The 27,068-nt window shown below is 46.6% G+C and overlaps 1 protein-coding gene across 2 annotated transcripts in view; it reads right to left on the bottom strand.

The window, feature by feature from the left end:
- BRD8 (bromodomain containing 8) overlaps positions 1-27,068 on the bottom strand; it is a 284,491-nt gene that overhangs the window by 231,120 nt on the left and 26,303 nt on the right. The gene's annotated exons all lie outside the window — the stretch shown is intronic.

The following is a 27,068-nucleotide window of genomic DNA, read 5'->3' as shown; positions in this document are numbered from 1 at the left end:
CCATATCGTATCTGTACCAAAAAGAATGAAAACCGGGTAGTACACCAATATATATTCTGTTCTATCTAAATATCTTGATTATTGGATCATAAAAATGATTAAATGTCTGAGGTTCACATTGTACTACAATAAATTTTTCACTTAAATATAAGCAATGTGTGGGAATCGGAGTCGCAGGTTTGGCTTACCGACTCCACAGCCCTGGCATCACCAACCAGAGAAGTGTGAGGTCACTGCCCAAGTACTCATTTTTCAAAGAATTATGAATGGCCATTGCAAATTGTGACACATACGCATGAGGGAACAGGGATACCTGGACACAATATGCACTGCCTGTGCTGCTCTAGTTTGTAAGGAAGGATAAAAAAAAACTAGGTGAATAAAATACAAACAACAATTATATAGGATTTAATAATTTAACACAAATATATTAATCTACCATAAAAGTTCATATAAGGTATCAATGTACTACTGTAAACAGCAAAAATTATGTGAATTGTTTTTTGTATCCTCTCTGAAAAACTAACAAATTAAAGGGGCTTTCCACCTAAATAAAGAATGACCAATGGGCCCACGTGATACTATATGCAGTTTCTGCTAATGCAGCTGTATCCCCCACTGGACTGCTGGCAAAAACATTGGACATAGGGTGACAAGGGTCAGCTGCAGCCTTCTCATTTGTCCAGAATCCCGCTTATTTCACAGCAAGGACCATGGAGATAGATTCCCTTTTAGAATGTGTCACCTATTTTTAGCCCTATAAGCTGCGGCCACCGTCATCAGGGGCTTAGCTACAGCATTCTGCAATGCTGTAGCTAAGCCCCCGATGTAACCTGAAAGATAAGAAATACGAGTTAGATTATACTTACCGGGGGTTGCGGTCGGTGTCGCGGTCCGGCGCCTCCCATCTTCTAGCGATGATGTCCTCCTCCTTACTTCTGCCGCGGCTCCTGCGCAGGGGTAGTTTATCTGCCCTGTTGACGGCAGGGTAAAGTACTGCAGTGCGCAGGCGCCGGGAAAGGTCAGAGAGGCCCGGCGCCTGCGCACTGCAGTACATTACTCTGTACGAGCAGTGAGACTATGGAACTCTCTGCCATACAATGTTGGAATTGTTGATTCACTAAAAAGTAAAAGAAGGACCTAGATGCTTTTCTTGATGAATATATTACAGGTTATGGGCACTAGAATCTACGATGGGACCGAGCCAGGGAACTAGCCTGACTGCCGTATGTGGATTAGGGCAGAAATTATTCCCCTAATGTAGGGCAATTATCAACTACCTCATGGCATTTTTGCCTTCCTCTGGATCAACATGCCAAGTTATAGGTTGAACTCGATGGACATATATCTACCTTCAACCTTAACCCCTTATTGACCAAGCTAATTTTGACCTTAATGATCAGGACCCACTTTCATATGAATTGTAATAACCCTTTAACGCTTCAACAGTTTCCACCGATTAAGAGACAGCTTTTTAAGGACATATTGTACTTAAGGAGAGTGGTAAAATATGTTCAATATTTTAAAAAAAAATTGAAATTTTGGCAAAATTTTGAAAAGAACCCCCACAATTTTCAAACTTTCAATCTTTATATCCTTAACCCCTTCACCCCCAAGGGTGGTTTGCACGTTCATGACCGGGCCAATTTTTACAATTCTGACCACTGTACCTTTATGAGGTCATAACTCTGGAACGCTTCCATGGATCCCGGTGATTCTGACAATGTTTTCTCGTGACATATTGTACTTCATGTTAGTGGTAAAATTTCATTCAAATAACTTGCGTTTATTTGTGAAAAAAATGGAAATTTGGCAAAAATTTTGAAAATTTCGCAATTTTCCAACTTTGAATTTTTATGCCCTTAAATCACAAAGATACTGCACACAAAAAACTTGATAAGTAACATTTCCCACATGTTTACTTTACATCAGCACAATTTTGGAACCAAAATTTTTTTTTGTTAGGAAGTTGTAAGGGTTAAAAGTTGACCAGCGATTTCTCATTTTTACAACACCATTTTATTTTTAGGACCACATCACATTTGAAGCCACTTTGAGGGGTCTATATGATAGTAAATACCCAAAAGTGACACCATTCTAAAAACTGAACCCCTTAAGGTGCTCAAAACCACATTCAAGAAGTTTATTAACCCATTAGGTGCGTCACAGGAATTTTTTTGAATATTTAAAAAGAAATGAACATCTAACTTTTTTTCACAAAAAAAATACTTCAGGTTCAATTTTTTTTATTTTACCAAGGGTAACAGGAGAAATTGGACTGCAAAAGTTATTGTGCAATTTGTCCTGAGTACGCTGATACCTGATTTGTGGGGGGGAACGACTGTTTCGGCGCATGGCAGAGCTCAGAATGGAAGGAGCGCCGTTTGACTTTTTCAATGCAAAATTGGCTGGAATTCCGATCGGACGCCATGTCACGTTTGGAGAGTCCCTGATGTACCTAAACAGTGGAAACCCCCTACAAGTGACCCCATTTTGGAAACTAGACCCCCCAAGGAACTTATCTAGATATGTGGTGAGAACTTTGAACCCACAAGGGCTTTACAGAAGATTATAACGTACAGCGGTACAATTAAAAAATCATATTTTTTCCACAAAAATGATCTTTTCACCCCAATTTTTATTTTCCCAAGGGTAACAGGACCCTAAAAGTTATTGTGCAATTTGTCCTGAGTACGCTGATACCCCACATGTGGGGGTAAACCACTATTTGGGCGCATGGCAGAGCTCGGAAGGGAAGCAGCGCCATTTGACGTTTTTGGCTGGAATTGAGATCGGACACCATGTCGCGTTTGGAAAACCCCTGATGTACCAAAACAGTGGAAATCCCCCACAAATGACACCATTTTGGAAACTAGACCCCCTAAGGAACTTATCTAGATGTGTGGTGAGAACTTTGAACCCCCATGGGCTTCACAGAAGTTTATAACATAAAGCCATACAATTAAAAAATCATATTTTTTCCACAAAAATGATCTTTTCACCCTCAATTCTTATTTTTCCAAGGGTAACAGGACCGTAAAAGTTATTGTGCAATTTGTTCGGAGTACGCTGATACCCCACATGTGGGGGTAAACCACTATTTGGGCGCATGGCAGAGCTCGGAAGGGAAGCAGCGCCATTTGACGTTTTTGGCTGGAATTGAGATCGGACACCATGTCGCGTTTGGAAAACTCCTGATGTACCAAAACAGTGGAAACCCCCCACAAATGACACCATTGTGGAAACTAGACCCCCTAAGGAACTTATCTAGATGTGGGGTGAGCACTTTGACCCCCCCAGTGCTTCACAGAAGTTTATAATGCCCGGGCGTGAAAATAAATAATTCGTATTTTTTCCACAAACATGATCTTTTAGTCACCATTTTTTTATTTTCCCAAGGGTACCAGGAGAAATTGGACCCCAAAAGTTGTTGTCCAATTTGTCCTGAGTATGCTGATACCCCATATGTGGGAGAAAACTACTGTATGGGCACACGTCGGGGCTCGGAAGGGAAGTAGTGACGTTTTGGAATGCAGACTTTGATGGAATGGTCTGCGGGTGTCATGTTGCCTTTGGAGAGCCTCTAATGTACCTAAACAGTGGAAACCCCCCACAAATGACACCATTTTGTAAACTAGACCCCCCAAGGAACTTATCTAGATGTGTGGTGAGCACTTTGAACCCCCCAGTGCTTCACAGAAGTTTATAATGCCAGGGCATGAAAATAAAAAAATCGTATTTTTTCCACAAACATGATCAATTAGTCCCCAATTTTTTCATTTTCCCAAGGGTAACAGGAGAAATTGGACCCCAAAAGTTGTTGTCCAGTTTGTCCTGGTATGCTGGTACCCCATATGTGAGGGATGACCACTCTTTGGGCACACGTCAGGGCTTGGAAGGGAAGTAGTGACATTTTGAAATGCTGACTTTGATGGAATGGTCTGCGGGCGTCATGTTACATTTGCAGAGCCCCTGATGTACCTAAACTGTGGAAACCCCCCACAAGTGACCCCATTTTGGAAACTAGACCTTCCAAGGAACTTATCTAGATGTCTGGTGAGCACTTTGAACCCCCAAGTGCGTCACAGAGGTTTATAAGGCAGAGACGTGAAAATGAAAAAATCATTTTTTTTCCCACAAAAATAATTTTTTAGCCCCCAATTTTTTATTTTCCCAAGGGTAACAGGAGAAATTAGTCCCCAAAGTTTTTGTGCAATTTTTCCTGAGAACACTGATACCCCATATGTTGGTGTAAACTACTGTTTGGGCACATGTCGGGGATTGGAAGGGAGGGAGGGAGCACCATTTGACTTTTTGAACGCAAAATTGGCTGGAATCAAGGGTGGCACCATGTCGCGTTTGGAGACCCCCTGATGTGCCTAAACAGTGGAAACCCCTCAATTCTCCAACCCTAACTCCAACACACCCCTAACCAAAACCCTAACCCCAACACACCCCTAACCACAAGCCTAACCCTAAGGGTACGTGCACACGCTGCGGATTCTGCTGCGGATTGATCCGCACGGATTTAGCAAAATCCGCAGGTCAAAAGACCTGCGGTTTATCTGCGGATTAGCCTGCGGTTTTGCCCTGCTATTTATCACCTCTACAATGGAGGAGATGGTAAACCGCAGCGGAATCCGCAGAAAGAATTGACATGTCAATTCTTTCTGCGGATTAGACCGCAGCAAATCCGCACCGTCTGCACTGCGGTTTCCATTTCCCATAGGATATTATGGTACTGTACACCGCAGCAGAAACTGCTGCAGATTCGCAGGACCAAAACCGCTGCGGATCCGCAGCAGAATCCGCAGGGTGTGCACACACACCAACACACCCCTAACCCTAATCCCAACCCTAATTGCGACCCTAACCGAAAAATAAAAATAAAAATATTTTCTTTATTTTATTAGTTGTGCCTACCTATGGGGGGTTTATTTACTTTTTATTTTGATCACTGAGTTGACCTTTGACCTTTCATTGACTCCGGTCACCCGACCCGCAGGGGGCTTTGAAGTCATGACACAGCATATGCGTAATGGGTCGGATTGGCACCGACTTTCATGACGCATACGCTGTGCCATAGGTCGGGAAGGGGTTAAATGATGTTTACATCTACATCCTTTTTCAAAGTACCATATTTTTTGGATAAGACACACTCTTATGATCCCCAAGATTAGGGAAAATAGGAGATTTTTGTGTACTCACCGTAAAATCTCTTTCTCTTAGCCTTTAATTGGGGGACACAGAACCTTGGGTGTTATGCTGCTGTCCACTAGGAGGCGACACTATGCATAATCTGAAAAAAGATTAACTTTGGCTCCTCCTCTGCAGTATACACCCCTGGACGGCGTCAGCCTTCTCCAGTTTTGTGCCAAAGCATAAGGAGGAACGTAACCAAATAACATAACCATGCCTGTAAGAAGGCTACTATGTACGAGCTCAAGAACAATATGAGAACTCAACAGGAAACAACGGCCCGTAAGGGCAACAGGGTGGGAGCTGTGTCCCCCAATTAAAGGCTAAGAGAAAGAGATTTTACGGTGAGTACACAAAAATCTCCTTTACTCTGTCGCCTAATTGGGGGACACAGAACCTTGGGACGTCCCAAAGCAGTCCCTGGGTGGGAAGCAGTGGACGAATATTGTGCCGACAGTCCCCTAGACTTGGGGTACTGCCGCCTGCAGAACCAGTCTACCCAGGCTCGCATCCGCTGAGGACTGGGTATGAACACTGTAGTGTTTCGTAAACGTGTGTAGGCTAGTCCAAGTGGCCGCCTTGCACACTTGTTGTGACGAAGCCTGATGCCGAATGGCCCAGGAGGCCCCTACTGCTCGTGTAGAGTGTGCCGTGATACCGGCCGGAAGAGGGGAACTGTTAAGTCGGTAGGCCTCATGTATGGTGGACTTGATCCACCTGGCAAGGGTAGCCTTGGAAGCCGGCAACCCCTTGCGACTACCTTCCGTAAGAATGAAGAGGGAATCGGATTTCCGGAAAGGTGCAGTCCTGGACACGTAAATCCGCAATGCCCTGACTAGGTCAAGCGTATGCAGAGCCTTCTCCACTCTATGTACCGGAACCGGGCAAAGGGAAAGCAGTGAAATCTCTTCGTTAAGGTGAAAGTTGGACACAACCTTCGGAAGGAAGGATGGTACCGTGCGGAGAACCACCTTGTCCTGGTGAAAGGCTAGGAAAGGTCGTCTGCAGGAAAGTGCTGACAATTCCGACACTCTGCGTAACGAGGTGATAGCCACTAGAAAAATCACTTTCTGAGACAGAATGGAGAGTGGAACTTCTCTGAGAGGTTCGAAGGGTGGAGCTTGCAATGCTGTCAGGACCAGATTGAGGTCCCACGTATCCATCGGACGTTTGTAGGGAGGAACCAATCGGGAAACTCCATGGATGAAAGTCCTTACTTGCGGTTTAATAGCAATGCGCTTTTGAAAAAGGACTGAAAGCGCCGACACCTGACTCTTAAGCGAACTTAAGGATAGCTTGGCATCTAGGCCCGATTGAAGAAAACCTAGTACCTTCGGGAGGTAATAAGGGAGTGGGACTTGTCCATGAGATTCGCACCAAGAAAAGAAGGCTCTCCAGGTACGATAATAGAGCTTGGCAGAGGCAGGCTTCCTTGCCCTGATCATAGTTGCAATGACTGCCGGTGAAAAACCTGCCTGGGTTAGAATCCAGGTTTCAAGGGCCATGCCGTCAAATTGAGGGCCCCTGAATTCTGGTGGAAGAACGGACCTTGAGACAGAAGGTCGTGGCGGTCGGGTAGACGCCAGGGGGCGTCTGCCGTAAGTTGGACGATGTCGGCGTACCAAGTACGTCTGGGCCAGTCTGGCGCGATGAGGATGGTCGGAACTCCCTCTTGCTTGACCCTCCTCACGACCCTGGCTATTAGGGGGAGGGGTGGAAAAATGTACAGGAGTCGGAACTGGGACCAGTCCTGGGCCAGGGCATCCGCTCCGAGCGACCGCGGGTCGTGTGACCTGGCCATGAAATTGGGAACCTTGGCATTGAGATGGGATGCCATCCGGGGTTCCCCATCGTTGACAGATCTGGTAAAAAATCTCGGGATGGAGAGACCACTCCCCCGAGTCCATTCCTTGCCTGCTGAGGAAGTCGGCTTCCCAGTTTTCTACACCCGGAATGTGTACCGCAGAAAGAACCGACCTTGTGTCTTCCGCCCAGCGGAGGATATGAGCCACTTCTCTCATTGCCTGGGCGCTGCGGGTCCCGCCTTGGTGATTCACGTATGCCACAGCCGTGGCATTGTCCGACTGTATCCGTATGTGCGAGGCTGCAAGCAAGTGATGAAAGGCTCTCAGTGCCAAGAGAATGGCCCTGATTTCCAGAACATTGATGGGCAATGTCACTTCCCTCGGTGACCACTTGCCCTGTGCCCTGTGATGTAGGTGTACCGCCCCCCAGCCTGTCAGGCTTGCATCGGTAGTCAGGATCTTCCATTGTCCTGAGAGGAATGGCTTCCCTCGTGTAAGCGAGGTTGGTTTGAGCCACCAGTGCAGGGACCTCCTGGTCGATGACGTCAACCTGAACTCCCTGTCGAGGGAGAAGGGGTTCCTGTCCCAAGATCTGAGTATGGCTAGCTGAAGGACCCTGAGGTGAAACTGGGCAAATGGCACTGCCTCTATTGCTGCTGCCATCCTGCCGAGGATTCTCATGGCAAACCGGAGAGATCGAGGAGGACTGCGAAGGAGTGTGCGAACTCCCAGACGGATGGCCAGTGTCTTGTCCTTGGGAAGGAGCACCAGGCCCCTGGTGGTGTCGAATACCATTCCCAGGAATGTTAGAGTCCGAGTTGGGATGGTCGACGATTTCTGTAGGTTGACTAGCCATCCCAGGCGACTCAGAGTGTCTAGAGTGATTGAGACACTGACCTCGCAGTCTTTGAAAGTGGGAGACTTGACGAGGAGGTCGTCCAGGTACGGGACGACTAGAATGCCTCTTGAGTGCAGGACGTCCATGGTGGCCGCCATGACTTTGGTGAACGTTCTTGGAGCCGTGGCGAGTCCGAACGGAAGGGCGACAAACTGGTAGTGGTTTTGGTTGACCGCGAACCTGAGAAACCTTTGGTGGGCGGGAGCAATTGGTATGTGGAGATACGCATCCTGTATGTCTATGGAGGCGAGGAATTCTCCCTGCTCCATGGATGCAACGATGGACCGGAGGGACTCCATGCGGAAATGACGGACCCGTACGTAATTGTTGAGCTGTTTTAGGTCCAGTATGGGTCGGACGCCGCCTCCTTTCTTGGGGACTACAAACAAATTTGAGTAGAATCCTCGGAATCTCTCGTTCGCGGGAACCGGCACCACAACTCCTGATTGAAGGAGAGAGGAAACCGCTTGGTGGAAGACACGAGCCTTTTCTGGTGAGGAACAGAAAGGAAGAACCGGTTCGGTGGAACGGAAGTGAACTCTATCTTGTATCCGGAAGACACTATTTCCCTGACCCACCTGTCTTCTGTAATAGGCAGCCAGACTTGCTGAAAGAGTAAAAGTCGGCCGCCTACTGGTGGGGTGTCTTCCGGAGGCCTCGAGTCATGATGAAGTGAAGTTCTGAGGTTTTCCTCCCTTGGGTTTCGCTTGGCCTGCTTTCGACTGCCAAGCCCTGTCCGGTCGCTGCTGCGTCCGTGGGTTGTCTCTGCGTGGAGAACGGTTGCGGTTTTGCACTGGGCGCGAAACGGACCAGCCCGAGGAATTCCGAAAGGATCGGAATCGCGTCTGGTTTCTTCGTTTGAACGTGCGTTTCGGTTTTAGTTGAGGGAGAGAGGTACTCTTACCCCCGGTGGCATTGGCTATCATGGTGTCCAACTTTTCGCCGAAAAGTCTACCAGTAGAATACGGAAGTCGCGTGAGGGACTTCTTTGAGGCCGCATCCGCTTTCCATTCTCGCAGCCAGAGGATGCGTCGGATCGTGATGGCGTTTGATGCTATTCCCGCTACACCTCTGGCGGAATCCAGGGCTGCATGAATCATGTAGTCTGCTACCACTGCCATCTGGACCGCTTGGTCCGAGAGTTCAGGATTTGAAGCCTGAAGACCCTCCTGTAGTCTTTTGGCCCAAGCTAGGATGGCCTTGGCTGCCCAAACTGAAGCAAACGCAGGGCCCAGAGAGGCGCCTGCCGCTTCGAAAATAGAACGAGCCATGCGTTCTACTTGCCGGTCTGCTGCGTCCCTGAGGGTTGAGCTATCCGGCAGAGAGAGTAAAGTCTGCGCTGCTAGCCTAGAAACCGGAGGGTCCACTTCAGGTGGATCTGCCCATTGTTTGGTGTCTTCCTGTGGGAAAGGGTACTTCGCTTCCAGATATTTGCGATTAGCGAATTTTTTGCCAGGCTGCGCAAACTGTTTGGTAAGTATTTTCTCAAACTCATCGTGATTAGGGAAGACCTTAGGTGGTTTTTGAACACTTTCGAAGCAAATCCTATGTTTTGGGACTTCCGGGGGCGACTCTGGAATTTTTAGCACCCGATGAATAGAAGAAATTATGTCCTCAACTAGCGCTGTATTGCTAGGGGGAGAAGGTACCACGGACCTGACCGTTTCATTATCTGAGTCGGAGTCACAGATGCCCTCCGAATCCTGTGCCTCACTAAGGTGATCCCTGGAGGGCGACCTGGGGCGGGGGTCTTCTGTGGTGGGGGATCCCTGTGGTAAATTGCACTGTCTGTCTGTGGCAGGGGACTGCCCAGGAGACCTGGAATGACGCTGTCTCTCCCTAGAGGGGAACGACCTTGTGCTATAGTGCGACTCAGGTGATCGAGACCTGTGAGTCCGCTTACGTCTGTGAGAGTCAGAAGCAGCATGTTCCTGAGACAAGCTGTCCGTTTGCTGTGTACCGTCCATAGCCGGGGTCCGACTCTGCAGAGCTTGCAGCAATGTAGCAGTTAGGTTGCCTATGGACTGTGACATAGACTGAGACATCTGAGTTGCCCATTCCGGCGTGGCCTGTGACACTGAAGCGTCAGTAGGGACTCCCTGGGGTTCTGACCCAGAGTTCTGGATGCAGACCCGGCAGTGCGGATACGTGCTGCCACTAGGGAGCGTGGCTTTGCAGGCTGTGCAGAATGCATAGAAACATTCCTGCCTGGTTCTCTTCCTTGAGCCCGGCATAGTGCACAGAGGCTGGCTATAAGGGATCGTACAGGGGTGGCTACGCAGAGGGAACCCACAGAAAGCCTTATAGGAAGTATAGATTCACAGCTGAGTAATGAGAACCCAGCTGTGAGCTTACCCCACCGGTGTGCCCCTAGGTCCAGCGCCGACAGATCCAAGTTCTATGCCCCCCGGAGACCGCTGTGATGCTTCTCTCCTGGATCTCATCCAGAAAAAATGGCCACCGGGGCTCTGAGGAGAGGGAGGAGGGGGCGGAGAGCTGAAAAGGGCGCGCTGGGCTGTGTAAAAACGCGCCCTTTCTGCCTCAATCCGCCCCTTCTATGACACTCCAGTGTGTCATTTTGGTCATCCGGGGGGCGGGCCGGGGGGGGCGGGGAAAAGGCGGCGGCTTCAGCTAGGCCGAAGCCGCGGTCTAAATTTGAAGCCTGATGCCCAGGAGGGCTCCAGAGCGGCGCGGTAGTCCGGGGGGGGGGGGCGGATTTGTACCAGACCCCCCCAGAACGGTCGACTGGATAGCGGTGGGGGTAGCAGGGGTAGCGGTTTTTGTATGGGAGGCCCCTGAAGGGCTATGGAGCCGCTGCTGCTGCAGAGACAGGGACGCAGCAAAAGCCCTGTTTCTGCTGTGCCATCCAGTCCGCACCCTCCCCCGGCCCCCACAGGATCCCTCAGCCGGCCTGGGGTCCCTGGAAGCTGCGGAATGCTGCCTGATCTCCGACCCTACCTGAGGCGTCTCAACCTAATACCCCCTGCGGGGGATTAGGGAGGGTGCGTCTGTCACCGTCAGGGGGTCTTCATCCTCGCCTCGACCTCAACCCAGACCCCTTAAGGGTGTTGGGGAAGGAGGGGGGTCTCGACCTCGAACCAGGACCCGAGGGACTGGGGAGGGAGCGACATGGGGAAAAAAACCACCTCAACCTCAACCGGGTACCCCTAATAGGGGACCGAGGAGGGAGCCATGCCGGGAGTCTCGCTGGAGACCCACTTTTCTTCATCTGTATTTCCGTGAAAAAAGGAAAAAAACGGAAGAAAAAAGGTGTGCCTCCTTGCGACACTAAGCAAAAACTGGAGAAGGCTGACGCCGTCCAGGGGTGTATACTGCAGAGGAGGAGCCAAAGTTAATCTTTTTTCAGATTATGCATAGTGTCGCCTCCTAGTGGACAGCAGCATAACACCCAAGGTTCTGTGTCCCCCAATTAGGCGACAGAGTAAATGCGGGTGCGTGTTACAAACCGAACACTGTTCTTACCGAGGGGTCAATGCTGCGGGCCCGGAGCTGTGAATGTTGCGGTGGTGGTACTTACCGCGAGCGGCAGCGGCATATGCCAGCCACTAGTCGTCTTCCGGGGTCTGGCTTCTCACTCGGCACAGGCGCAGATGGAGGAAAGCCGAGCTCTCCATCTACGCCGCCCCGGCAGCCATTTTCCCGGAGTCCACCACATAGTTCATGTCGGCAGAGCCCCCGCACCACCGAACAGCCGCAGCGCCACTCTTGCCTCCTCCGACTGTGACCCTACTCCGCTGCGGCCTGCACCACCGTACACTTTTCTCACAGTCTGGGGTCCGCAGCATCACCCCACTCCTGCCTCCGCCAGCAGCGACCCTGGGACCTAGCTTCACCGCAGCCACCACCCCCCCGGTAAGCAATAAGACGCCTGGATTGTAAGAAGCACCACCATTTTATTAAAAAAAAAAAAAAAAAATTCCTATTTTTCTCCTCAAAATTTGGGGTGCATGTTATAATTCGGTGTCTCATAAACCGCAAAATACGGTATTTTGTTAGGATGTTAGAGGGATTAAAAGTTTAGCAGAAATTCCTAATTTCATCAACAAAATTAACAAAACCTGTTTCGATAGGGACCTACTCGTATTCAGATTTAAGGGACCTATATATTGGAAACTTCCCAAAAGTGATACCATTTTAAAAACCAAACCCCTCAGAGACTTCAAAACTGTTATCAGGAATTTTTTTTTAAACTTTCATGTGCAACAGAAGAATTAATGCAAAATGGAATGAAAAAAAATAAAATTTTACCTCTAAAATGTTGCTTTAGCCCCAATTTTACCACTTTTGCAAGAGTTAACACCAAAACATGAATCCCACAGTTTGTTAACGACTCTCTTCTGAGCACAGCAATACCCCACATGTAGTCAAATAGTTCTGTTTGGATAAGCAGCAGGGCTAAGAACGGAAGGAGCAAGATTTGAATTTTGGAAAACAAATTTTGCACCCGCAATTTATTTCAGCCATGTCGCATTTGCAGGGCCCATAAAGCACCTAAGGCCATGTGCACACCTTGCGGATTCTGCTGCGGATCCACAGCGTTTCAGGCTCTGCGGGTCCACAGCAGATTTAGCTGAGTTGTACAGCACCATTGTTTTCAATGGTAAACTGAAAAACGCTGTGCACACGCTGCGGACTTTTCCGCGCGATTTGCTGCGGGTTCAAATCCGCAGCATGTCAATTCTTTGTGCGTAATCCGCAGCGGTTTCACACCTGCTCCATTGTAGAGGTGTGAAACCGCAGGGCTAAACCGCAGGTCTTTTGACCTGTGGATTTACCTGCGGATTTTTCAAAATCCGCAGCACCTAAAACTACGTGTGCACATAGCCTAAACAGCAGAAACACCCACAAGTTAACCCATTTTGGAAACTTCACCCCTCAAGGATTTTATCCAGAGGAATAGTGAGCATTGTGAACCCACAGGTACTACACAGAATTTGATAACATTAGGTTATAATATTGAATATGTCATCATATTGTCATCTGAAAAATTTCTGAAAAAAAAAAAACCCTAATCCTTAGGGCAAAGAATGAAAAATAAATTATAAACTTGGGAAAAAAAAAAAAAAAAGTAATGGGACTAAGGGAAAGACTGCTGACCTGACAGCTGTCCAGATGGCTGTCATTGACACACTTCACAAGGAGGGTAAGCCACAAAAGGTCACTGCTAAAGAAGCTGGCTGCTCACAGAGTGCTGTATCTAAGCATATTAATGGAAAGTTGAGTGGAAGGAAAAAGTGTGGTAGAAAAAGGTGCACAAACAACCGGGATAACCGCAGCCTTGAAAGGATTGTTAAGAAAAGACCATTCAAAAATTTGGGGGAGATTCACATGGAGAGGACTGCTGCTGGAGTCATTGCTTCAAGAGCCACCACACACAAACGTATCCAGGACATGGGCTACAAGTGTTGCATTCCTTGTGTCAAGCCACTCATGACCAATAGACAACTTCAGAAGTGTCTTACCTGGGCTAAGGAGAAAAAGAACTGGACTGTTACTCAGTGGTCCAATGTGTTGTTTTCAGATGAAAGTAAATTTTGCATTTCAGTTGGAAATCAAGGTCCCAGAGTCTGGAGGAAGAGTGGAGAGGCACACAGTCCAAGCTGCTTGAGGTCTAGAGTGAAGTTTCCACAATCAGTGATGGTTTGGGGAGTCATGTCATCTGCTGGTGTAGGTCCACTGGTTTTTATAAAACACAAAGTCACCGCAGCCGTCCACCAGGAGATTTTAGCGCACTTCATGCTTCCCTCTGCTGACAAACTTTTTGGAGATGGAAATTTCATTCTCCAGCATAACTTGGCACCTGTCCACACTGCCAAAAGTACCAATACCTGGTTTAAAAACAACAGTATCACTGTGCTTGATTGGCCAGCAAACTCGCCTGACCTAAACCCCAGCAATGTGTTGATGCAGTAATTGATGCAAATCAGCCCGGACCAAGTATTGAGTGCATTAACTGAACATACAGTACATTTCAGTAGGCCAATGTTTCGGAATTCAAAAACATTTTTCAAGCTGGTGTTATAAAAGTATTCTAGCTTACTGAGATAATGACTTTTGGGTTTTCATTGGCTGTAAGCCATAATCATCAACATTAACAGAAATAAACACTTGAAATAGATCACTCTTGTTTGTAATGACTCTATAAAATAAATGAGTTTCACTTTTTGTATTGGAGAACTGAAATGAATTAACTTTTTGATGATATTCTAATTTTGTGAGAAGCACCTGTATGTGCACAAAAGAAACTATTATAGTTTTGTACACATAGTACATGTAGTGTTAATGTTATAGAAAACTGTTTTAAAAGGGAGCCTGTCACCAAGTTTGGCCAATATAAGATACGGCCACCGCCTTTCAGGGATTATTTACAGCCTTTTATAATGCTGTAGATAAGCCCCCGGTCCGACCTGAAAGATGTTTTATTATACTCACCCGGGGTGCCATCCGGTCCGACGGCTGTCACAGGTCCACTTCCGGCACCTCACATCCTCTCACGATGCTGCCCTCCTGATTGCTTCATGGCTCCCCAGCATCGCAGTCCTGAGCAGGCGTACTTATCTGCCTTGTTGAGGGCAGAGCAGATTCCTGCAGTGCACAGGTGCTGCACCTCCCTGACATTTCCCAGCACCTGCACACAGCAGTACTTTGGTCTGCCCTCAACAGGGCAGATAAGTACGCCTGAGCAGGAGTGCGATGCCGGAGAGCCATGAAGCAAGCAGGTGGGTGGCAATCATAAGAAGATGTGAGGCGCCGGCCCCGGACCTGCAACACCCTTCGGACCGGATCGCCCTGCAGGGGAGTATAAAAACTTATTTTTCTTATATTGTAGGTCGCATCAGGGGCTTATCTACAGCAGTATAATATGTTGTAGATAAGCCCTGAAAGGAGGTAACCCTATCTTATATCAGCCAAAACTACTGAAAGTTCAATTTAATTGGCTCATTTCATGGTTTTTTTTTTTAAATCAGGTAATTTTTTATTAAACATTTTCAAAAACTGAAAAAAAACAGGTAATCACATACAGCGTAGTCCCCAAATGGTGTATTACATAAACACAATAGAACCCCACAAAAATCCGTCCCGTCTTACCCCCCACCCTCACCCGACAAAAAAAAAAAAAAACCAAAACCTTCTCTCTCGATGCATTTGGTCTCTCACAGCCAGAGTTTTCCAGTTATATCCTCCTCAACGCTCTCATCCATGTTAATCTAGAAGGAGCCAACCCGGGTGTGTCCAACCAAGGCACCCATATATCCTCCCATTTCTTAATTGTTCTTCTCTTTTGGTACACATTTTTCCATATCTATATTATTATTAACTGCATCAATAACTTTCGTGATTGTGGGTACAGAAGATCCCTTCCAGTGAGACGCCACTCTCTCACGAGCTCGATATAATATTCGTGAGACTGCCAGCTGGTGTCCCTCCGAGAGCGGCAAATTCTCCACCCGACCCAGGAGAGCCATTTTGAGGTCTAGTACCATTTGACATTGATAGACCGTATTAAGTAAATCAGTCACGCCCACCCCACCCCCCCAAACCTAAGTAGCCGGGGACAGTTCCATGTGACGTGTATCAGATCCGCATTGGGCGTTCCACACTTCCAACAATCAGCCTCTCTAGCATAGCCCATTTGGAGTTCGATAAACTCGAAGCAAAAAAAAGATGTGACGCTCTCTGCGCCTCACTAACCGAGACTTTTGTGACTTCTTGCAATGCATCTTCCCATTCATCATCTGTTAAATCACCTACATCAATTTGCCACTTATTCTTCAATGCTTCCAAGCTTGCCACTTTCTTTTCCAACATTGTTGCATATATCATGGATATAATACCTCTTGATCCTCCTCCCCCCACTACTCTATCCAACAGCGGAGTTTTGGCTGGGTTACCTAGTGGAATGAGTCGCTGTTGTGTTTCACAAACATGTCTCAGCTGGAGATATTGAAAAAAATTTGCATTAGGAATGGAAAACGTCTGTTTAAGATCCTCAAAAGATCGAAACTCACCTTCCAAATAAAGCTGTGATATTGGTTTTATCCCTCTCCTCTCCCATAGCTCAAAACCCTCCAATTTATTTAGCTCTGTACATGTCAAGTTTCTCCTAATCAGGGAATGCCCCATGACTCCCTGACCCAATATTTCTTTGGCCGTGTTTCATACCATGTCCATGCACTTCATTGTCGGACTATTGATAGCTCGACCCCGACAGAACCGCCCCCAGTCTAGCGCCTGCACTAGTAAGTCCTTTCCCACTACACATGTAAGCATACACCCCGAGGAACTTCGCATGATGGAATCCTCCTTTCCTCATCCTCTAAAATGCTGCAACTGTGCTGCAAGATAATACAGAAACTGGTCAGGAACCGCTAAGGCTGGTTTCACATTAGCGCTTTTGTGCGCAGCGCATCGGGCGCACCAGTGCGCACCTATATTTTACATGATGTGCGCATGGTTTTGCGCATTTTTGCGCTTTCGTGCGCATGCGTTTTTTTGTCTTTCGCGCCAGGCGCGTCAGACGCAACATGTTGCATTTTTGGTTCCGCCCTGTCTCGTTAAAACAACGCATGCGCACGGAATGCGCACGGAATGCGCAAAAACACCACATTGGAGCCTATGGGAGCGCAATACTTGCGCATGGTCTTGCGCACGCTTGCGTTTTTATGCGCATGCGTTTTTTAAATAAACATGACTGAAATTTGGTCTAGACAGTAAAAAAAAAAAAAAAAACCAAGGTGATAAAATGGTGTGGGCACTGGGATTCCACAATACTTTAAGGATTGCTCACTAGTGGACACACAGCACAAGCTGCACCAATGTAAGTATGAAAAACCTAATGTCTGGCTGAAATTTCAATACATTTCTATGTACTTATGTCTCTTTTTTTTTTTATTGCAGCATGTCTTCATCTGGTGAAGAATATGTCCCCGGGACAGGGCAAGAGGCAGAAGAAGTGAGTACTATGCTTCCGTATGGGTTTGAAAAAATAAACACATGTGATTAATTTTTTACGTTTAATTTTCAGACCTCATCCTCCATCACGCCACCACCACCGGAGGAACGGCAGGAGCAGCAAGGCCAAGTGCGGGCGGGTAGACGTGATGTAAGTACAGACGGACTGTTTTGTTTTTTTTTTTTTTTACTTATTTTCTAGTCTGGTTTATTTATTTATTTATTTTTTTTAAATTTTCATGGTTGTTTTTTTCGATGTTTGTTGCTTTTTTTGCATTTATTTTCATGTTTGTTTGTTTGGGTATATGGGCACGGGACTATGGGATGGAGGATATATATGATGGGTATATGGGCATGGGATAGAGGATATGTATGATGGTATATGGGCACGGGACTATGGGATGGCGAATATGTATGATGTGTATATGGGCACAGGCATATGAGATGGCGAATATGTATGATGGGTATATGGGGACAGGACTATGGGATGGAGGATATGTATGATGGAATATGGGCACGGGACTATGGGATGGAGGATATATATGATGGGTATATGGGCATGGGATAGAGTATATGTATGATGGTATATGGGCACGGGACTATGGGATGGCGAATATGTATGATGGGTATATGGGCACAGGCATATGAGATGGCGAATATGTATGATGGGTATATGGGCACAGGACTATGGGATGGAGGATATGTATGATGGAATATGGGCACGGGACTATGGGATGGAGGATAATTTTAAATTTCTATAACTAACCACAGTAGTTACTATGCCCGGGCAGCGCCGGGCTCTTCAGCTAGTTTTAGATATTTTTTATTTTAAAATCTTTCAAAGATTAATGTTTGTCTTTCTTTTCTAGGCTCCACAGCGGGAGGAGGACCTCGCCCTGGACAACGACGAGCTCATCTGTCTAGTCCAGGAGCGAGTCCCGTTGTGGGACACCCGTCACCAACTGCACTCGGACAACGTGGTGATCCGGCGGCTCTGGAACGAGGTGGCCGCATCGCTGATGGATGGCTGGGACAACGCCTCTCCCCGGGTCCGCAAGGATTTTCGTAAGTATTTAAATGCAGTGTGATGCAGCAGTGATCTTGGCCGGGATCACCCAACTGTGTGTGATGCTATTAACTCCATGGAGTTTCTATCATCACACACAGTTGGATGATCACAGCCTCCAGTGCATAGTCTTACTTTTTTTCTTTTTTTTTTTTTTTCCATCACAGTGAACAAAGTCAGAACCCGTTGGCGCTCGATGAAGGACCGCTTCAACAGGGATATCCGTCAGGAGAATAAGGTTCGCAGTGGTGCTGCGGCAAGGACCGGCACGAAGTACCGATACCATCGTGCCTTGGCATTTTTAAGACCGGTCCTTGCCTCCCGAACGTAAGTATTTTCTAGTTGTATTGTGTTTTATTCTGTGCTTTTCTATTCCACAGGAGTTGGCGATTGTTAATTTATGGTAGTAATTTCTTTCTTTTCTTTTCACAGCACCTGGAGCAGCACCCTGCAACCTGGTCCCGAAGCGGTCCTTCATCAAGCTGCCCCGGACCCCTCCCAGCCATCCATCAGCGAGGAAGCACCTTGCAGGTCTGCACCACAGTCATCTGGAGACCAGGAAGCTGGTCGCTCAGGTGTTCCCCTGTCCCAGGTCTCTGCCACTGGTTTTGCGGGCACTTCCCGCCAGCAGCGGCAGAGGACCTTGGACAGGCCTCTCATGCCCGAGTTCGTTGAATTGAGCTCGGTCTTTCAGAGTAGCCTCAAGGCACTCTCCGATAGACTTGAGAGTGGTTTCCTCCTTTTGGACCAACGCTACAAGTCTATCGAGGGTCGCCTTGAGCGCCTGGAAGTCGACCTCGCCAGACCAGCGCATCATTTTTACACCCAAATAGCTCGGGACACGGCGGAACACCTTACCCCTGACCTCCAGTTGACTGTCATGCAGGCCTGCAACAATGCTTTTATGCAGGCTATGCAGCAGAGTAGGATTATGCAGCAGTCCGTGGTGGCATTTCCACCGGTGCCACCACTGACTCGTTTTACAGCATTACCTACTTCTGCTGCATATCACTGCACAGCCACCACACTTCCAAGCCTCGCCGGACACCAATATACCGCCACAAGTCCGAGTGCAGCTGGACACTTACCCGCCAACACCATGCCAAGCGCTGCTCCTGCCTGGCCCACCACTGCTGCCGCCACCACCACTGGATGGCCCGTCGTCACCACCCCTGCCTGTAGCGCCGCCACCACCACCACCATCGGGAGGACCACCCCGGTATGGACCGCCACAGCCACCACGCCTGCATGGCCCGCCACCACCACCACCACCACCACCACCACCTCGGAGCAGCATCAGCTGGGGGACCCGCATTCAATATTTACGGCCCCTGCCAGGACATCCACCACCACCAGCATGCCACAGCTGGAACAAGATCCTGGCAGGCGGTCCACAAGCGCCAGGCGGTCCCCCAGCTCCAGCCAGTCCACAGCCTCCAGGCGTTCCAGAGGCTCAAGGCGGTCCCCGGGGTCTAGCCAGTCCTCAGGCTCAAGCGAGGACAGCAGGAAGACGACGGGCCACCGTCCTAAAAAAACTAAGAGGAGGACTCTTACCCTCCCTCCTCCATCACCTCCCACTTCACAACTTTCCTTGCCTCGGCTCCCTTCCCCCACTTCTTTGGTTCCTCCTTCCCCTAGAACCCCTTACTCCACCCAAAGCCGTTCCTCATCCCTCCACACCCCCCAGTTTCCAGCAACTAAAAAATAAGTTAAATAAATGTTAAATTTTTTTTTCAAAATAATGTTTTCTTATTGTGTCTTTCGCCGCCTGCACACACTGCGCCCTACACTATGGTTTGTTTTTCTTTACTTTATACCGGATGGTCAGTCATCCAACTCTGAAAGGGATACTATATTTCATTTTTTTATATATATATATATATATAAAAAAAATGAAATATAGTATCCCTTTCAGAGTTGGATGGCTGACCATCCGGTATGAAGTAAAGAAAGGGAAACCACCAAAAAAAAAAAAATTATATATATATATATATATATATATATATATATATATATATATATATATATATATATATATATATATATATATATATTTTTTTTATGGTGGTTTCCCTTTCTTCAATTTAACCTGGGCAGATGAGTAGTGGAGTTTATTAAGACACAGTACACTGGGTACAGGTAGAAAAAACCATGTATTTTATTTTTAACAAACAACAAAACTATTAAACCATTTGATCCTGCCATGCTACACGACCAACATCGGATAAAAAGTAGTCCGCAAATTGGTCCCTCATTTGGGCAACTTCGACTGAGGACCGAAGAGGGTGCTGAGTAAAATCTGGCAAAGGGTTGGCAGCAGGCTCATCCATGTCAAAGTTCGGCCGCTCCTTTGCCATAACAAAATTGTGGAGAACCACGCATGCCTTCACCACCTCATCTACTGTTTCCATTTTGAGATTGATGGCGGTGCTGAGAATTCGCCATCTGGACACTAGAATGCCAAAGGCGCACTCTACAGTCCTGCGAGCCCTCGTAAGCCTGTAGTTGAAAATTTTCTTGCGGTGGTCCAAGTCACGGCTGGAGTACGGCTTCAGCAGGTTTGGGCACATCTGAAATGCCTCATCCCCAACCACTACAAATGGCAGTGGTGGAGTTTGGGTTTGGGGAAGAGGCCGTGCCAGTGGAAAATTGAAATGGTTGCCGTACAACCTCCAGCCCATATCAGAGTTCTTAAAAGTCTGGGAATCGTTGCCCCGTCCGAATGCCCCTATGTCCACCGCCACAAACCGGCAGTCTGCATCCGCAATGGCCATTAGGACTGTGGAAAAGTACTTCTTGTAGTTGTAGTACTCGGAGCCACTTCTTGCGGGTTTTGTGATGCGGATGTGCTTCCCGTCCACCGCTCCTAGGCAGTTCGGGAAATTGCAGACTGCCCAGAATTTCTCCGATATTTGAAGCCACTTTTCGGCAGTGGGCAATGGCAGAAACTCCGGACACAGAACATCCCACAGAGCCCTGCAGGTGTCGGCAACAATCCCGGATAAAGTAGAGATTCCCAGCCGGTACTGGAAATGCAGGGATGAAAGACTCTCTCCAGTTGCCAGGAACCTGCCAAACATAAAAAGAAAAAATAATTATATTTCTGTCTTGGGTATTACTAAAAACACTGAAAATAAAAAAGTACATGGCCTAACTATTTTGCATGTTTTTTTAATACAACATAGCAAAAAAACATTTTATAAAGGCTTGGGATTAGTACATGACAGAAGAAAAACCATTATGCAAAAAAGCAATTTCCCAAAAATAATGTTCAAATTCAATAGCCAAAAAAACCCAAATTTTTTGGACCAAAAAAAAAAAAAAAAAAAAAAAAAAAGCCAAAAAAATTATGCAAACATAACAACATACATACCGTAAGGTGACAAGGAGCCTTTCTTCGGGAGGAATGGCACGCCGGAGCTGAGTGTCCCTTCTCCGGATGTTTCCTTCAACCATACCCAGCAAGTCAAGGAAGCTTTCCTGGGACATCCGTGTATAGTCAGCAAATTTCTCCGGGTTTTCCTGTAGCTCGCTGTACAGCGTGTGATATGCTCCACGGCTTGGCCGGAGTTCGATGATTGGATGCCTCCAAAACCGACGCCGCTGCCGTCTCTGCTGTCTCTCCCTCTCCCTTTCTTGCTGGCAACAAAAGACATACGCCTGAGACAGCGCAATGTCAAGATCCAGCTTGAAGCGGAAATTATCCAGACGCAGGTCCATCTTGACACCGGAAACAGCAGCAAAATCTGATGAATTCAGCAGTACAGGGTCTATAAAACATTCCAATGACACACGCCCACTGGTGACCCATTGGTGGTCAAGGATTTTTCTATTGTGAAATGTCACACCTAAAAACGCATGCGCATAAAAAAACGCAACCGCATGCAAAAACGCATGTAAAACGCAAGTAACACTGCGTTATTTTGACGCATCAGCGTGCGCATGATGAAAAAAAAACGCACATTTGTTTTGCGTTTTTCATGCGCACGATGCGCTGCGCAAAAAAACGCTAATGTGAAACTAGCCTAAGCCCCTCATTTTATGTTCTAACAATTGGATATCAATACATACTAAGACTAGTCCAGCAAAAAAACAAGAACTTATGCTAAATAATAATCTATTTATATAGCGCCAATATATTCTGCAGCGCATTACAGTTTGCACACATTATGAAATTGACACAAAAGTAATAAAGTTAAGAGCCTTTGAATATCTTTCCTTAAAACATGCTTTTATTGTGCAAAAGTATTGTGTAAAAATTTTTTTATATATATATATATATATATATATATATATATATATATATATATATATATATATATATATTTTTTTTTTTTTTTTTTTTCACCGAGCCACTTGTGTTTTGTTTCTTTTTTTTTTTTTTTTTTTTTTTTTTAGACATTTTCTAATAAAGGATTATTAAAAAGAAAACTGGTACCTCTTTTTTTAAAAAAAAAAAAAACAGAACTAACCCAACAGCCACATACTGCTCTTATCATGATGGAAGGGTCTATGGATATTGGTCTTCGTCCTCAACCCCTTGCAGACATTCACAGTACTTGTAGTGTGAATCATGATAGCCAACTTGGCTTTTTTTTTTTTTTGGGACAGCTTATCAAAATCACAGACAGACAATATTTTTTACTGACACATTGGAAAATCATAATAAATCATTAAGATTACAAATGAAACATGTCTACAGCCCATAATGAACAAACAGAAAATGATAATTACAGTCAAAATAATCTGCATAAGTTTCTTTAGCTTCAAAAAATTGACAGAGGTCTTAAACTGCTTTTGAGGACAGGGCAAAATAGTGCAATATTTTTGCAGACTGTCCTGGAATTTCCCTGATGTGAATGTGTATAGAGTGGGCTCAGGAGTCAAGTCCACTTCATTCACAGTACGTGTCGGCCGTGTCTACAGATAGGTCCAATTGCTGTTTACCACTGAAATGCTGATGTCTAATAGCCCTCATTCATACGTCTGTGTTTAAACACATACGTGAAAAAATGGTACCGGGGTCAACCGTGTGTCCACCTTTACCATCACTGTGTCAACCGTGTGTCCAACTTTACCATCAGTGTCAATGTTTTTCCATGTCCATGCTTGGGACCTGGTCCTGCTCAGCCCTTATTCGAAAAGGACATCACTATGTCACATGGTAAAGTTTTAATATTAGAGGTTAGGACCATCAAAATTGGAGTACAGTTTGACGCTGGTGGGATGGCCTTTACGCTTTTTCATATCAAAAACGGTGTTTAATAAAGTACCCAATGTTATTCATATGCACAACTGCTTTTACTTATTTACTTAAGGCAGGGTCTTTTTTTTATTTAGTTTCTGTCTTGGGTTGTCTGTTTGATGGCCATTGTAAATATGTTCCTATTTTGCATGAATACCAACTTGCACTCCAGTTTATATTTTTCAGTTTAGCTATAGGTGATAATAGGTACACGTAGTATGCGTGAAAAAAAAACCAAAAACTGATACCACACATACTGTAAACACGGATATGTGACTAACGCCTTACGGCAGAATTTAAGTGGTTTAATCATAGAAAAGTGTCTGTGCTAGGCTTCATCACCCCCAGCCTCTTTTCCCTGAACTACCAACAGTGGTGAACCCCAAATACAGCACTGATGAGGGTTTTGCAAAATATCAACCAGCCAAAGCTTTGCAATGGCACACGGCTTGCTGTAAAAAAAAAATAAAAAAAAAATATAATGAGCAACGTTGTAGAAACAATCTTGACAGGACCTTTCAAAAGGTGAAGATGTCCTTATACCTCACATTCCTACGATTCCAACGAATATGCCATTTCAATTTAAGAGATTGCAATTCCCAATTCAATTGGTGTTTGCAATCACCATCAACAAAGCTCAAAGCCAATCTTTAGAATTGTGCGGTTTAGATCTAGACATGGATTGCTTCTGTGATGCACAATTATACGGTGTGTGTTCTAGAGTCGGCAAACTAGACAGACAATGGAACAAAAAAATATTGTATACCCACAAGCATTGTAAAATTAAACAATATAGAAACGTGTGTTTTCTATTTTCTTTTTTTTTCCATTTAACCACACTGAGCCACAGCAACGCGTGGCCGGGTACAGCTAGTACCAAATAAAAAGAAAACAAAACAACATTTTTCCATTTACATTTGGGAAAAACGTTGGTGATTTAAACATTAAAGAAGTTGACTTGGACAACTTCTTGTCATACCCCTCGCTTGGCCCCCGATAAAATAATAAAGCTTATTGCCACCTCCAGTGTTGGCGCTGTTCCCATGGTATCAGCACTCGCTCCCCCCAGGGTTCTCATGTGGTGTTGCAACACATGACGCCAGCAACTGGCGCCACTGTCTCCGCCTTTGGACAAATCCAACATGAAAAGGAAGTCCGGGCTGCAGCTGATCACTCACTTCCTATTCAATTTGTCTCATTGTGCGCCGGCGTCACAACACTGCATGAGAGCCTCAGGGAGAGAGAGTACCGACATCACGGGAACTGCGCCAGCACAGGAGGTGAGTGTAAGCTTTACTATTTCATAGGGCCAAACATTTTGATCATGCAGGGGATGCCCTAGTAGTGGACAAACCCTTTAACATTTTTGGATTTACTTTTAAAGACGCCCTCCCATTAATATTCTTTTTATAAATCTGTGTCTATGTAATGTAGTGTGTATATGTTTATATACTAACCTACTGATGCCTTCCTCGGGATCCACAGCCATTCTGCTCCACTTCTCAGTGATGTCACCACTCTTCAGACTATCCGGGTCACGCTATGCATGACCCAGAAGTGGCTTTTACAATGTAATCCTATGGAGTGTAAAGCTTCGTTACACACTGCGATATCGCTAGCAATATTGCTGTAAAGTCACCGATTTTGTGACGTAGCAGCGATATTGCTACATGTGACACTTACCTCCGACCAGCTCCCCCGCTGGTTATCGCTGGTCGCGCGAGAACGTCCTGGACCATTTCTCGTCGTCAGCTTCCTGCTGTGACGACGAGCGACGCGTGGACACGGGCGGGAGGACGTCAGGATCGCCTCGTCTGACAGGTAAGCAGCGACCCCCGACCCCCGCGATGTCGCTGGTGAGATCTGCCTGTGTGGCAGCTTACTAGCGACCACTTAGCGATGCACCAGCGATCCATATCGTTGTCGGGATCGCTAGTGCATCGCTATGTGTAACGGTACCCTAAGAACAAGGCTCTAAAAGGCCTATATTGTAAAAGACTTCCGTCTCACACAAAGTGATTTGGATAGACTGAAGTGTGTATCAACGTCACTGGGAAGAGAAGCAAAATGACGCTGCATCACAGAGATGGGGTGATAGGTGATTATATTTATATACTCATATATATATGCATATATGCACAGATTAATAAAAATGATCTTTATAAATGGAAAGGCGCCTATTATTAAAACTTTTATGTTTTACTTAGCCCCCTTTGAGTGATTGTTTGAGCCTATGCAGTGTATTGTGAAATAAATTATTTCTTATGAAGCCTAGTCATAAACTGGACTTCATCGCAGATCTCCCATTGCAGAAATGGGGGCATTCAGAAGGCACCCAAGTGCCACGGTAACAAGTCAACACCTTACAATTGCGTTGCACAGTGTGAAAGCCGCCATTTGCAAGCCTGGCTAAACGCCACTGTCACACACGAGAGCGGGAATTTAAGTGGTTAAACTGATGCAATTGAAGTTTTCTCCAATTACATCAGGTACTGTCTGAAGCTGACTATATAACAAAGATAGCACCTGCAAAGCATGGAGAGGGCTCAGTCCCTACTTTGTTTAATCTTATTTTGCAGGATAAGAATTATATAAAATTATTATTATTTTGCAAGATAATCTTATCTTATTCCGCAGCACTTAACATACATCATCACTATCCCCACTGGGGATCACAATCTAAATTCCCTATCAGTAGGTCTTTGGAATATCTTTTCTTCAGGGAAACCGGAGAACCCGGAGGAAACCATACAAGCACAGGGAGCACAGAGCACATACAAAATTCTTGCAGATGATGTCCTTGGTGGGATTTGAACCCAGGACCACTGAGCCACCGTGCTACCCCACTAAGCCATATACATACAGTGGTACACACAACTACTGTACATGATCAGGCTGTTCTGGATTTAAACCCTGTCTGTCACGCCGTGCCAACATACTCACCCAGCCTCCGTTCCCACGCCGTCTCTGCATACTCACCCGGCCATCGCTTCCACGCCGCAGCCCCCCACGGCGCTCACCTCTGACAGGCACGCGGCCGACGGCGTCTCTGCATGCACTGGGCCCCGCTTCTTCATGTGCTCTCTGCAGTCTCACACTCCTGTTCTCGTGTTCTCCCTGCAGCAGCCTCGCAGTCCTGCTATCAGTCTCCCCTGCTGCACTCCAGTCCTGCCTCTGGTTTTCCTGTTCCATCCTGCTCCAGTCCTGCCGTCCTACTCCAGTCCTGCTTCCGGTGTTCCTGTTCCATCCTGCTCCAGTCCTGCCGTCCTACTCCAGTCCTCCCTCCGGTGTTCCAGTTCCATCCTGCTCCAGTCCTTCCATCCTCCACTAATCCTGTCTCCTTTGTTCCTGCCCCAGCCATCCCTCCACGTTCCAGTCTGCTGTGTTCCAGTTCCGTCCTGTCATTTACACTTCTGTCCCTCCACGTTCCAGTCTACAGTCTTACTCCACTCCTGTCTCCTGTGTGCCAGATCTGTCCTGTCATCTACACTTCAGTCCCACAGTCCTACACCAGTCCATCTTGAGCCGCCCCTCTCGGTACCGGCTACCGTGGTACTTGAACCCCTGGGCCTGCTCCTAACGGTCCCTATATAGGGGTCAGTTCCACCTGGCAGCTCGCCCGGGGCCCCTCGGTGCCACGGCCCAGAGGGTCCACTCCTGGAGATTCCGGCTCCAGACCAGCTACGCTAACACTGTCATTCAAAGGGAGATATTCCTTGAGCAATATACTAACTGAAACCAAATAAGGCAGCCCAGAAGTCCAGGTATGCTATCATAACAGCAGTCCCCTCATGAAGCCCTAAACTCAGGAGATTAGTTGGAAAGAGCCATGTCTGGCCAGATATTTACTCTGCAATGGCCATTTCAGGGTAATATAGCATT

This window comes from Dendrobates tinctorius, unplaced genomic scaffold (genome assembly GCF_039654945.1).
Source record: "Dendrobates tinctorius isolate UK_male_01 unplaced genomic scaffold, ASM3965494v1 ptg000241l, whole genome shotgun sequence".
Classification (NCBI taxonomy): domain Eukaryota; kingdom Metazoa; phylum Chordata; class Amphibia; order Anura; family Dendrobatidae; genus Dendrobates; species Dendrobates tinctorius.
Note: the sequence above shows the minus strand (reverse complement) of the source record. Positions and strands in the feature narration are given on the sequence as shown.